Source organism: Cervus canadensis, chromosome 6, assembly GCF_019320065.1.
Source record: "Cervus canadensis isolate Bull #8, Minnesota chromosome 6, ASM1932006v1, whole genome shotgun sequence".
In the NCBI taxonomy this organism is placed as follows: domain Eukaryota; kingdom Metazoa; phylum Chordata; class Mammalia; order Artiodactyla; family Cervidae; genus Cervus; species Cervus canadensis.
Window position 1 is genome coordinate 92,303,915 of NC_057391.1, and position 13,334 is coordinate 92,317,248.

The window sequence follows — 13,334 nt, forward strand, 5'->3', positions numbered from 1 at the left end:
TTTTTTAACCTGCCTCTATAAAGCCTGAATCAATTTTATCTTTCCTTTGAGATATCCCTTATTAATAAAACTCCTCCTTATTTGCAATAATCTTCATGTAATCATTTCCTCAGTTTGGGGTAAAGTTTGTCTTTAATACTCTCTCAATTATCTCTTAGCTTACAACTTTCTGGAACTCCTTACCATGACTTACTAATGTGTACCATTTATCACCATGTACCACTTCATACATTATTCTTTTTTTGGGGAGGGAGAGTTTGTTCTATTTATATTGATTTAACTTATATATTGTTGCATTATGCATTTTCACATGTCTTTTACCTCAGTAAAATCCAACTTCCTATTTCAGGATTAATACTACCTTACCTGAGCACAGAAGAATTAATGCTTTTGAACTGTGGTGTTGGATAAGACTCTTCAGAGTCCCTTGGACTTCAAGGACTGCAGTTCATCCTAAAGGAAATCAGTCCTGACTATTCATTGGAAGGACTGATGCTGAAGCTGAAACTCCAATACTTTGGCCACCTGATGTGAAGAGCTGACTCCTTAGAAAAGACCCTGATGCTGGGAAAGATTGAAGGTGGGAAGAGAAGGAGATGACAGAAGACGAGATGGTTGGATGGCATCACTGACTCAATAGACATGAGTTTGAGTAGACTCCGGGAGTTGATGATGGACAGGGAGGCCTGGTGTACTGCAGTCCATGGGGTCAGAAAAAGTTGGACATGACTGAGGAACTGAACTGAACTACTTTGTATAGTTGAAAATGATCATAGTACCCAAAACATAGGTGTTTATTAATAGTTTTACTAAACATAAATCCATGCATGCATACATACATGGACGCAGTAAAGCAACCCGAGTGGTTGACAGGGAACATTTGGCAATAAGACAGGCACTGCCTGTAGGAGTTTTCAAGTCTCCTTTGGGAGTGCTGCTGCTGCTGCTAAGTCACCTCACTCGTGTCCGACTCTGTGCGACCCCATAGATGGCAGCCCACCAGGCTCCCCCGTCCCTGGGATTATTCAGGCGAGAACACTGGAGTGGGTTGCCATTTCCTTCTCCAATGCATGAAAGTGAAAAGTGAAAGTGAAGTTGCTCAATCGTGTCCAACTCTTAGCGACCCCATGGACTGCAGCCCACCAGGCTCCTCCATCCATGGGATTTTCCAGGCAAGAATACTGGAGTAGGGTGCCATTGCCTTCTCCATCGGGAGTGCTAGTTAACTACAGAAGAACTTATTATCCCCCAAAGTCTCTTATTGATGAATTTTAATTAAAAGTGTTTTGATGTGCTCTGTAACTTTGGGTAGTTATTATAGGTACATTCCCATCTCCCAACTAAATTGGCAAGAAGTGACAGAATACAGTCTGAAATCATGCCCCCTCTTCATGCACTGGCTATATGTTGTCACATAATGAACTAATACAAAATTAATGGCATAAAATAATAATATTTATTCATCACAGGCATCTTCTTGTTATCAGATATGAACTCAACCATTTATCTACTGTTAGCTATGGGTCATCTCAGCATCTCTGCTCACTGGGCAGGCTTGGCTGGTCAGTTCTGGCCTCTGCTGGACCTCATTCAGATGCCTGATGATTGGCTTTTTGCCATCCTAGTGTATCTGGTGACTAGGCCCACCTATCTTACATCCTTCGGGAGGCTGCTTTCGTGTGGTATTCACAGCATGGCAGGAACACAAGAGGGAGACCAGGAGCACATAGATTTCCTGAGACCTAGGCTTGGAAACTGCATGCTATTGACCAAATTAAGTCTTGAGGCCAGCCCAAAGTCAAGGGTGGGAAAGAAGAACCATCTTTTGGTAGAAAGAGCTGGAAACTAAGCAGGGTGTTCATCCAGGGGGGAGTGAAGCATTGGAACTATTTCTACAACCAGTCTGTAACACACCATTTGTATAGATTTTGCTCTCCCCTTGGGATAAGTAAATAAAATGTCAGTCTTAAGGAAGTCGTTTAACCCAAAAGATATTTAAGACAACCAGGGAGATGGAGAAATGAAGAAGAAAGTGAACACTAACATCTCTGATTGCCAGTTTTGTATGAGGCACCGTGTGTGCTCAGCACATTAATTCGGCCATAAGACACTCCCTATAAAGCCCCCCAAAGGAAGATATCATCCCCATTACCTTTCAAATGGAGAAATTGAAGCAAGAGAGATTTAACTAAATTCTCAATGTCACATTACACATAAGCAGCTCAACCACGATTCCAATCTTGTTCCAAAATGCATGTTCTTTAGTTAACCATAGCTACCATTGAAGTGCTGCTTTTCTTTCTGGCTGATTATTTAACTCCTCAACAGCACAATAAGCCTTAGAAGTTAGAGACCTTGCATCCTTTCGATCAACTATTACTTCCAGTAGAATGACACTTTTGGTTTACAAGTTTCAATATGTTCAAATGTCTTATTATTAAGAGGAAAAAAAACTCAATTTGTTGGACTTTATCTAAACAGAAGATCACAGTCTGTGTCAATAATACTAAAAAAAAAAGAAATTTTCTTGGAATCAACAAAGCACAAAAATATTTTTTTCCTTGTGATTATAGTTTCAAAGCCCATTAACTCTCCTATAAGTTCCACGAATAAAAAGCAAAAACTGTAACCTGGAGGGATAGGGGAGTGCAGGCTTTCACATTAATAACATACTGTAATAAGATAGTGGGTAAAAAATATGTTTTCATCTAGTAATTCTATCCACAAAAGGCAGATCTTTTAAGTGTGGTCCCCAGGAGGATGTGGTAGCTGTGGGGAATCTCTGCTATTCCTGCTTGTCCCCCTTTTGTTCAGAAAGCAGAAACCAATCTCCCCAAAATGAACCCTTTAAATATGAAATGATCACCAGAGGCCAATTGAAACACAGACAATTGAAGCAAATTATGCCTTCTTCCCTTAGATAAGGGACTTAAATTATAAATCCTTCTGGACTAGAAAGTGAAAAATAAATTGAAATGCAATTAAGTGTCAGAATTAATGACATTTCCAAGTTATTTCTTATAGAATTTCTTGAAGTACAATGGGATTTGGGGAACTTTGTATTTATCTTAATCAAGCTTATCTCAAATTTTATGTAAAAAATAAATAAAAAGATGGATCTTAAGATCCACTCCTCATTGTCTACCTGAAAATGCAGGCTTTCTTTTTTTTTCTTTTCTGCTTTGTTTTTTTCCCACACACTCCACAGCACTTGATTGAGCAGCAGGCAGTTTGGACAGCCTGACTTGTTTCAGCTCATCACGGCGGCTGTATCTTCCTTGACTATTATTATGTAAAGTTTATTGAAACATAATTATGTTGAGTTTAGTTTTAGGCTGGAAATTGTACAAAGATGATAATCTTGCAAGGACAATCATCTCCAAGAGCTGAGGAACGGCTTCGGTGGATAAATTCAATCCGAATGACGATCAGCATGATCTGTTTCGCCAGCACATTTTTCATTAGATAAGCCTTTCAGTGGCTAAATGACCTGTTTAAACCAAAGGGTGGCACTGTGGTAGGACTTAGTGAGGTAAATTATACATTTATTCCCAGTGTGAATAGGAATTTGGCAGGTTAATCATTCCTTAACATATATGGATACTGAATAAATAAACTAATTTCCCTACCACTTAAGAAAGCATCAGGGCTAATGACAGGCATCATGGGCCAACGTCTGAGACAAATCACAAGCTCTACTCGTTTTATGAAATTTTGATCTGGACATACACTGAGACAAATGGAACTTCAATAGGTAGATTCAGAAGCTTTGTGGAGCAGAATAAGTAATTATAAAAGGAAGAAATGCCAGCCAATGTCCAAGTCTAACAATCACTGTCATTACCCAATGACCAAAAACCCCAAAAATGAAAAAAAAAGAAAACAATAAAAAGAGAAGATACTCATATTCGCAAATTTCAACTAAATTCTAATGAAATTAAACTTGTTTCTTTGAGAAGGACCTACATGACTATGTGGCTTGGGTTTTACTTATCATAAATTAAAGGACCTCTGATCCAAAGTCTACTTAACAGGAATCTAATTATCAAAAATACTAGAAAGGTCATTAAAAAAAAAAAAAGAGTTTAATTTAGGGCAGGAAACAAAGAATGCAGACCTCAAGGTCTAAACTTAAGACCATTCTTGTATTTCCAGCAAACAGTGGGCAGGAGCTGTTTTGAGATAAAAGCAATGACTTTCTATGAACTAGTGTCATGTCACTCTATGTGTAAATCCACCAAATTAATGTCATAAGAAAGCCGTACAACCTCAAAGGAATCCATAAATAAACATTATCACTCAGAAATGCACTTCCCTAAACATTAGTCAAGATCAAATTTGTGGTTGGAAAAATCAGTTATTTTCCATGTTATAAAAACTTGGATTACATTTTTTTTTCTAAAGCATATTATTAGGAAATGTCTGAGTGGGTCTGTCTGGCTTGTTGATCATATATTAAACCATCCTGACTGCTTTGTATGCATTGTCTAGACTACATTATAAATTCCCCGAGAGCAGGGACAGTATATCATTGCAAGTTGAAATTCTAGGCCCTCCTGCAAATATTTAAGGAAGAGAGCCATTCTTAATTACAAACTAAGCAAACGTCCCATTGGCATATCCCATTTCATGCGTTCCCTTCACTGCCATCATATGTTCTCATGAGGGAGATGCATAAGCAAGTTTTATCTGTGGCCCATGTCTGTCTGGTGCTTTAATGAGCTACTCTTACCATGACAGGAAATCAGAAAGAAAAGAACTGAAATTGAAACCTTTATATTATGTCTTCAGCTAATATTTATTAAACTTTATGATGATTTTATGCAAAGCCTGGTGATATCCAAATAACACATATAGTTTAGTTAGTAGCTTTTAACCAATTTTCTTTTTTTTTTAAATTTGAGGCTATATAGACAAAAGATACAGAATTCTGTATTCAATTTCTTGTGAGTTTTAAATTATCTCAAAATAAATACAAAAATCATTGAAAATAAACCAGCCTTGCTGAGTTGCAGATGTGTATTTGATAGTTGTATAATATAGCATCACTTAATTAAATTAAGGAAAACTAGAATATGATTATTTTCTATTCAGATGAATTTTGTATATGTGTGTGCCTATGTGGTGGTGGTGGGTTACACTTGAGTTTCTAAATATACTAGCTCATAAATGAAGAACTCTGTAGATTTAAATCCATTCTAACAACAACCAGAGTTACACTCCAATATACTATCATCAGTTAATTCAAAATTAGAGGACATACTGAGGTTCAAATTAATCTTATTCTGCTCAATATAGCACAGTTCTGATTTAATCTATGATCACTGTTGATTGATTACTGTGATCAATCAGCTGTTAAGATTTTGCTACTCTTAAGATTTTGCAGATTCATCCATTTCCTCATCTTCTTTGTAGTTAACTCTTAGTTTGTTACAATCAATTTTGCCTGGCACTTACCTCTGAACATGTTTTGCCTCTACATGTTTTGTGTTTATTCCCTTATAATCGCTGTCTTCTTCAAGACATCATACACTCCTTGGGGGCTTCCCTGATGACTCAGGCAGTTAAGAATCTACCTGTAAGGCAGGAGACCCAGGGTCGATCCCTGGGTGGGAAGATCCCCTGTAGGAGGGCATGGAAACCCACTCCAGTGTTCTTACCTGGAGAATTCCATGCACAGAGAAGCATGGAGGGCTACAGGCCACAGGATCACAGAGCATCGGACATGACTGAAGTGACTTAGACTGATGTCCTGATTGATTATATCCTTTGCAGCCAAAGATGGGGAAGCTCTTACAGTCAGGGGGAAAAAAAAAAGACAAACAAACTGGGAGCTGGATGTGGCTCAGATCATGAATTCCTTATTGCAAAATTCAGACTTAAATTTAATAAAGTAGGAAAACCACTAGACCATTAGTGTATGACCTAAATCAAAACCCTTGCAATGATACAGTGGAAGTGACAAATAGATTCAAGGGATTAGATCTGATAGAGTGCCTGAAGAACTACAGGTGGAGGTTCATGACTTTGTACAGGAGGCAGTGATCAACACCATCCCCAAGAAAAAGAAATGCAAAAAGGTAATAAGGTTGTTTGAGGAGGCCTTACAAAGAGCTGAGAAAAGAAGAGAAGCTAAAGGCAAAAGAGAAAAGGAAAGATATATCCATTTGAAGGCAGAGTTCCAAAGAATAGCACAGAGAGATAAGAAAGACTTCCTCATTGATCTATGCAAAGAAATAGAGGAAAACAATAGAATGGGAAAGACTAGAGACCTCTTCAAGAAAATTAGAGATACCAAGGGTAGGTTTCATGCAAAGATGCACTCAATAAAAGATAGAAATGGTATGGACCTAACAGAAGCAGAAAATACTAAGAAGAGGTGGCAAGAATACACAGAAGAACTATACAAAAAAGATCTTCATGACCCAGATAATCAAGATGGTGTGATCACTCACCTAGAGCCAGACATCCTGGAATGTGAAGTCAAGTGGGCCTTAGGAAGCATCACTACGAACAAAGCTAGTGGAGGTGATGGAATTCCAGTTGAGTTATTTCAAATCCTAAAAGATGATGTTGTGAAAGTGCTGCACTCAATATGCCAGCAAATTTGGAAAACTCAGCAGTGGCCACAGGACTGAATTTCATTCCAATCCCTAAGAAAGGCAATGCCAAAGAATGTTCAAACTACACACAATTGCACTCATCTCAAGGGTAGCAAAGTAATGCTCAAAATTCTCCAAGACAGGCTTCAACAGTAGGTGAACTGTGAACTTTCTGATGTTTAAGCTGGATTTAGAAAAGGCAGAGGAAGCAGAGATCAAATTGCCAACATCTATTGGATTATTGAAAAAGCAAGAGAGTTCCAGAAAAACATCTACTTCTGCTATATTGACTATGCCAAAGCCTTTAACTGTGTGGATCACAACTAACTGTGGAAAATTCTTAATGAGAGGGGAATACCAGACCACCTAACCTGCCTCCTGAGAAATCTGTATTTAGGTCAAGAAGCAACAGTTAGAACCAGACATGGAACAGCAGACTGGTTCCAAATTGGGAAAGGATTAAGTCAAGGTTGTATATTGCCACCCTGCTTATTTAACTTCTATGCAGAGTACGTCTTGCAAAATGCAGGGATGGATGAAGAACAAGCTGGAATAAAGATTGCCAGGAGAATTATCAATAACCTCAGATACATAGAGGATATGACCCTTATGGAAGAAAGAGACTCTTGATGAAAGTGAGCGAGGAGAGTGAAAAAGCTGACTTAAAGCTCAACCTTCAAAAAAACTAAGATCATGGCATCTGGTCCCATCACTGCATGGTAGATAGATGGAGAAACAATGGAAACAGTGACAGACTAAAATTTTTGGGCTCCAAAATCACTGTAGATGGTGACTGCAGCCATGAAATTATTTCTTTCTTTGGGAGAAAAGCTATGATCAACCTAGACAGCATATTAAAAAGCAGAGACATTGCTTTGGCAACAGAGGTCTGTCTAGTCAAAGTTATGGTTTTTCATGTATGGAAGTGAGAGTAGGACTACAAAGAAAGCTGAGTGCCAAAGAATTGATGCTTTTGAACTGTGGTGTTGGAGAAGACTCTTGAGAGTCCCTTGGACTGCAAGGAGATCCAACCAGTCCATCCTAAAGGAGATCAGTCCTGGGTGTTCATTGAAAGGACTGATGTTGAAGCTGAAACTCCAATACTTTGGCTATATGATGGGAAGAAAAGACTCACTGGAAAAGACCTTCATGCTGGGAAAGACTTAAGGTAGGAGAAGGGGAAGACAGAGGATGAGATGGTTGGATGGCATCACCGACTCAATGGACTTGGGTTTGGGTGAACTCCGGGAGTTGGTGATGGACAGGGAGGCCTGGCGTGCTGCTGTTCATGGGGTGGCAGAGAGTCGGACGCGACTGAGCAACTGAACTGAACTGAACTGAACTGAATTGACACATTGTTGCTAGATAAAGCCCATACTTTATTCAGCTTCCCTTAGTTCATACCTCCCTTTGCCTTCTAAAATCCCACCCCAGATGACACCTTGCATTTATCATCACATCTCCTTCAGCTCCTCTTGGCTGTGACAGTTTCTCAGACTTTTCCTTGCTTTTCTTTTCTCAGACTTTTCCAATATTGACAGTTTGAAAAGAACAGGTTTGGTATTGTTTTTTGGGGAATAAAACCAAGATATAAAATGTTATTCTCATCATATTACATCAAGGGCACATGTTTATCAAGTGACTTATCACTGTTGATCTAATGTACTATCTGACTGAGGTAATGTATGACACTTAATTTTTTTTAAAGTCCTTGGAGTGTTAGTCTATAAATATAAATGTTAACATATTGCATATATGTGTTTTTAAATATATACTTACATATGCATTATGTGCATATATAGGTTTGTATTTGTGCATATATTGTATTTTGCTTACTGTATAATGGAGACCATGTTATGAAGGCCTATAGAGAGAAGGCACTTGTCATTCCCAAAAGTTACATAATATTCTGTTATATAGATGGACTATTTTTTTTTTCCCCTCAGCTTTCCCCTGTTGAAAGACATTTACCTTGTTTTCACTTTTTAAATTTTACAAGCTTTACTACATTGAATATGTTTGTACTGAGCTCATGGTGGAGAAAATCCAATAGATGAATACTGAGAGATGGAATTCTACCAAAAATGTGTGTATTTTTTATATGATAGATATGGAAAAACTGAACTCTTTAAAGGTTATAACAGTTTATATTCACAGTGCCTCTTTTTCATACATTTGCCCACAGAGTATAATATCAAACCTCATTATATTTTCCAATGTGATAAGCAAAAATATGTTTAATCATAGTTTAAAGTTGCTCTTATTACTAGTAAAGGCAAGCATCATTTCATGGATTTGAAAGACATCTGTTTTCCTCTACTAAGAGATGTCCTGGTCTTTTGCCCATTTTTCAGTTGAATTGCTGATAGTCTTTTCATTAATTGGACATAGAAAATCAGTGCATTATAACATAATTTGCAAACATTCCTCATTGTGTCAACATCCTACTTTTTAATGTCTGTTTTTAAAGGTTACGCAGATTTTTTTAAGCACTTGAAATTTACAAATGTTTTCTGTCTTTTGCATTGTACTGTGAATGATCTTTGAATGTTTTCTCTTAGCATTTTATGAATTTATTTTTTGTGGTTATAACTTCAGTATGACCAGAATTTATTTTGCAGCAAGGAATGGGGTTGGGGTTTGTTTTCTATCCGAGAAGGTTGCATAGGAGCTGTCCCTTTATTGACTGCTCCATCGCTCCTATTGACGTGCAGTGCCAAGTGTGCCGTCTTGTTTTTAATTCTTCATTCTGTTTCGTAGTGTTTCTAACATCCTTTTTTTTATTTTTTGTGGGATCTTGGTCCTGGCTTCAGGCTGTGAGAGCACCAGGAAATCCCAGTGCCATGAAGTTTTAATTGCTACAAGTATACAATGTATTTTGGCACCTGGTAGAACCACTTCTGTACATTAAAAAAAAGAAAAAATTGCTTTCAGTGCTCCAGAAAACATTAATATATTTGTTTTCATTGTCTTGAAATAACGCATGAGTGTCAAATATTTATTCTTTTTGTTGTTGTTGTTTTAAAAAAATATTTATTTATCTTAATTGGAGGGTAATTACAATATTGCAATGATTTTTCTGCAAAATCATGAAAAAATAACTTCATTTCATGAGGTTTGAACACTAAGTCAAAGCCAGAATTTGTTTCCACAGGGCTTTGCTTCAACTTTAATTATAATAATAACAGCTTTTGTTTTGGGTTGCCAGAAAAGGGGTAAGGCAAAATCAAGAATTATTTAACCATTCTGTTTAGTTGCACTGAGTAGAGAGACTCTCTAGGTGTTTAGTATAAAAGTTAATTTGCTAATCATGGAAGCAACGGGCTCTGGTAAAAGCTAAACAGCTTCTTAAAGAATAGAATCTTTACATTTTCATTTAGCAGAAATATTAATTTAAATTTTTGTTGTTCAGTGTTCAATTGCCTGACTCTTTATATTATATTAATTTAAATAACTTACCCCAAACCATAAAGTATCCTGGCTGTTAAAGTGTTGTCAAAAACAAAACAAAACAAAACAAATTCAGCTGTGTAATACATAAGTATTAAAAAATCTTGGGTTCTTTTTTTGTTGTTGTTGTTCAGTCTACTTGCCGAATAAAAATCATTTCTGCCCTCTTTAAAACAGAGGTTTGGATGCTTCATTTGAAACCTTCTTGATGAGACTCTCTGGATGAATGGCTAGAATCTATATATATTTTTAAAAAGCATCCAGTTGATTTTTGTGGTGAAAATTTAGGGAATAATGCTCTAGAGATGTCTAATCAGGAAAGCAAAAAATGTTTGGTCAACTGTTTATTCAGCATTTATGGTCACAAGGGGATTATAATATGGTGTGTTTCTTTTTATCATCTTTATTTATTTTGAGGATGGTACATAGAAGCTTTATTTTGTTAAAATTATAATGAGGAGATTTGGGTATCAGACAGGCATATCAACCTCAAGGTCTAGGAATTCATATTAGCAATGAAAATAGGTAACATTTCTTGAATTTATGCTAAAAGCCAGATTTACATGTTTACATTACTGAGTTTCTGTATTATTTCAAACTTTAAGATAAAGAAATGATGCAAGTTGACTGAGAACATATAACTGGTGTTAAAAGGTAGACTGAGGCATATCAAAAATTTTAAGAAGTTGTTTGAACAAAAATTGATTTGAATGGGCTATGTGCTGCGTGCTAAACCGCTTTAGTCGTGTCCAACTCTTGGAAACCCTATGGACTGCAGCCCAGCAGGCTCCTCTGGATGCGGCAGGAAGTGGGTAAGGGTGCTCCAGTGGTGGGAACTGGGGAAGACTTTTACAGAGAAAGCAAGGCAGCAGAACAAAGAAATTTTATGATTGGCTATCACTTAAGTGTTTGCCTTTTTGGGAAAGCCTTGCTATCTGTCGTTGATTTGTCCTGCTTAGGTTTTACTTTCCTAACCCTGAAGCACATACAAGGGCTTCCCAGGTGACACTAGAGACAAGAACCCGCCTGCCAATGCAGGAGACAGAAGAGATGCGGGTTGTCTCCTTGGGTCGGGAGGATCCCCTGGAGGAGGCTTGGGCAACCCTCTCCAGTATCCTTGCCTGGAAAATCCCCATGGACAGAGGAGCCTGGCGGGCTACAGTCCATAGGGTCACAAAGAGACTCGACTGAAGCGACTTAGCACGCATGCGTATACAGACTGAGGTTCTGATTTGTTCACACGGGACTAAGACGTAACCAGCTCCGTCTGACATTGTTTACTTAATGTAACACTAGTAAGAGACTGTACCAGCGTTTGAAACCAAAGGGTTGAACTCCAAGACTCACATTCTTAATTATGCACACTTATGTATTAACTCCAGCTCCAAGGAAATAATATTAGTTGGGGGCATGTGAGGAATGCATTTTTCTGTTCAGGTGGATATTGACACTCTGCCTTTTGTCGTGGCTGTCCTCGGGTGCACGTCTAAGGAAGTGATGAAACGACATCGATGCATACAGCTTTACTGCACAGATTGTTGTCGTTTAGTCCCTCGGTTGTGTCTGACTCTTGTGATCCCATGAATTGCAGCCCGCCAGGCTCCTCTGCTCATGGGATTTCCCAGGCAAGAACACTGGAGTGGTTGCCATTTCCCTCTCTAGAGGATCTTCCTGACCCAGGGATCAAACTCATGTCTCCTTCATTGCAGGCAGATTCTTTACCCTGAGCCACTAGGGAAGCCCTTGTTATATCCATACTTAAGGCAAAAACAGAAAGAATGTTATGCTAGATTATCCAGCAAATTGCATTTATATGGTTTTTGTCAGAGATGGTACTAATGGAGGGAAATATATATTACATATATGAAATACATATTACATATATATATGTGTGTGTATATATATAAAGATGGCAAAATCATTCATCTGATACAGCGATCAGAAATCTCTCCTATCATTTTTCTAGTGTTAAGCTATTTAACTCATATGTTTTTCAACTTGTGGAAAGAAATTATGTGCATAGAATTTTTGAGCTTTTCCTTCTGTGTATGCTAGATGCAAAGATCTTTCCTTTCCTGGGTACTATAAATAGAAGGATGAAATGATCACACACATATGCCCCAAACTGGCTATTGATTTCACCAGAAATGTAGTGAATTTAACTTTCTTTTCATCACAGAAATATGACTATTTTAACATTTTTCTTCCTGCTTAAAAATACATAAAATAATTTCTGAATGACGCAACTATTTTTTTTTTTTACATAAAATTGGAACTTTTCTTTGTTCCTCTGTTGATTGACTATCCTAGGAACAAGCAGTCGCCTGTAAAGGTGAGAGCTTGTCTGCAGTAGACAGAAGGACACACAGAATAGATTATGTGATTCTTTACAAAATGTCTCATACTGCCTGCATCACAGTTGGAAACCATTCATTTTGGCTTTATAAAAATATTGTAAATGGCTAGAACTTGACTCTATTTTTAGGATCCCAATTATTCTTGAATAACAGCTGGGCAAGCTGTGAAATAAGTAAATTAATCTTTTGAGCTTTTGGTAAAAGTTCAAGATCCTATAGTCAGCATGGAATATACACAGTTCTGCTCATTGCTGTAGCATCCATGTGCCCTGGTCCATCTTAAACAATGTTGAAAATGTGGTTATGGCCCAAATTGGCTTTATGTCTTTTTCCTTTCAGCATCTATGTAAAATGAGACCTTTATTTAACAGATATTTTCTTGTATTCTGTGTTTTAGTTCAAGAAAAATAAAGGGTTTATCTATCATTAGAACTTCAGGGTATTGAGGGTAGATGAAAGGCCAACTGGCTCCAGCTTTACCACACGCATCATTAAAACGCATGCCAACTGGGGAGGTTTTTCCAGCAACTGCCTACTACTGGTGCACATACTGATCTGATATCTTAGAGACCTTCATGGCTGGGCCTGCCAAAGCCTTCCCCAGATGTCTGCAGCTTACACCAACAATTACATCACCCGCCACTGAAGGGCAGCCACCCCTTTGATGAGACACAGACTACTGTGCTTTAATGGGGCACAGCAAGAATAGGGAATAGGTATGGTTTTCAGTCTGAGAGTGCAGGAAATTAACTCAAGTTGAGAATAAATTTAGGCAATGGAATGAAATTTTTAGATTCTGGGAAAAAGATACACACACGTGCACACACACACACACACACACACACACACATACACACATATATGGTGGTGTTTTCTAGATCTTAAAAGCAATCACTGTTTAAAAAAAAATAATGTCTCATCTATT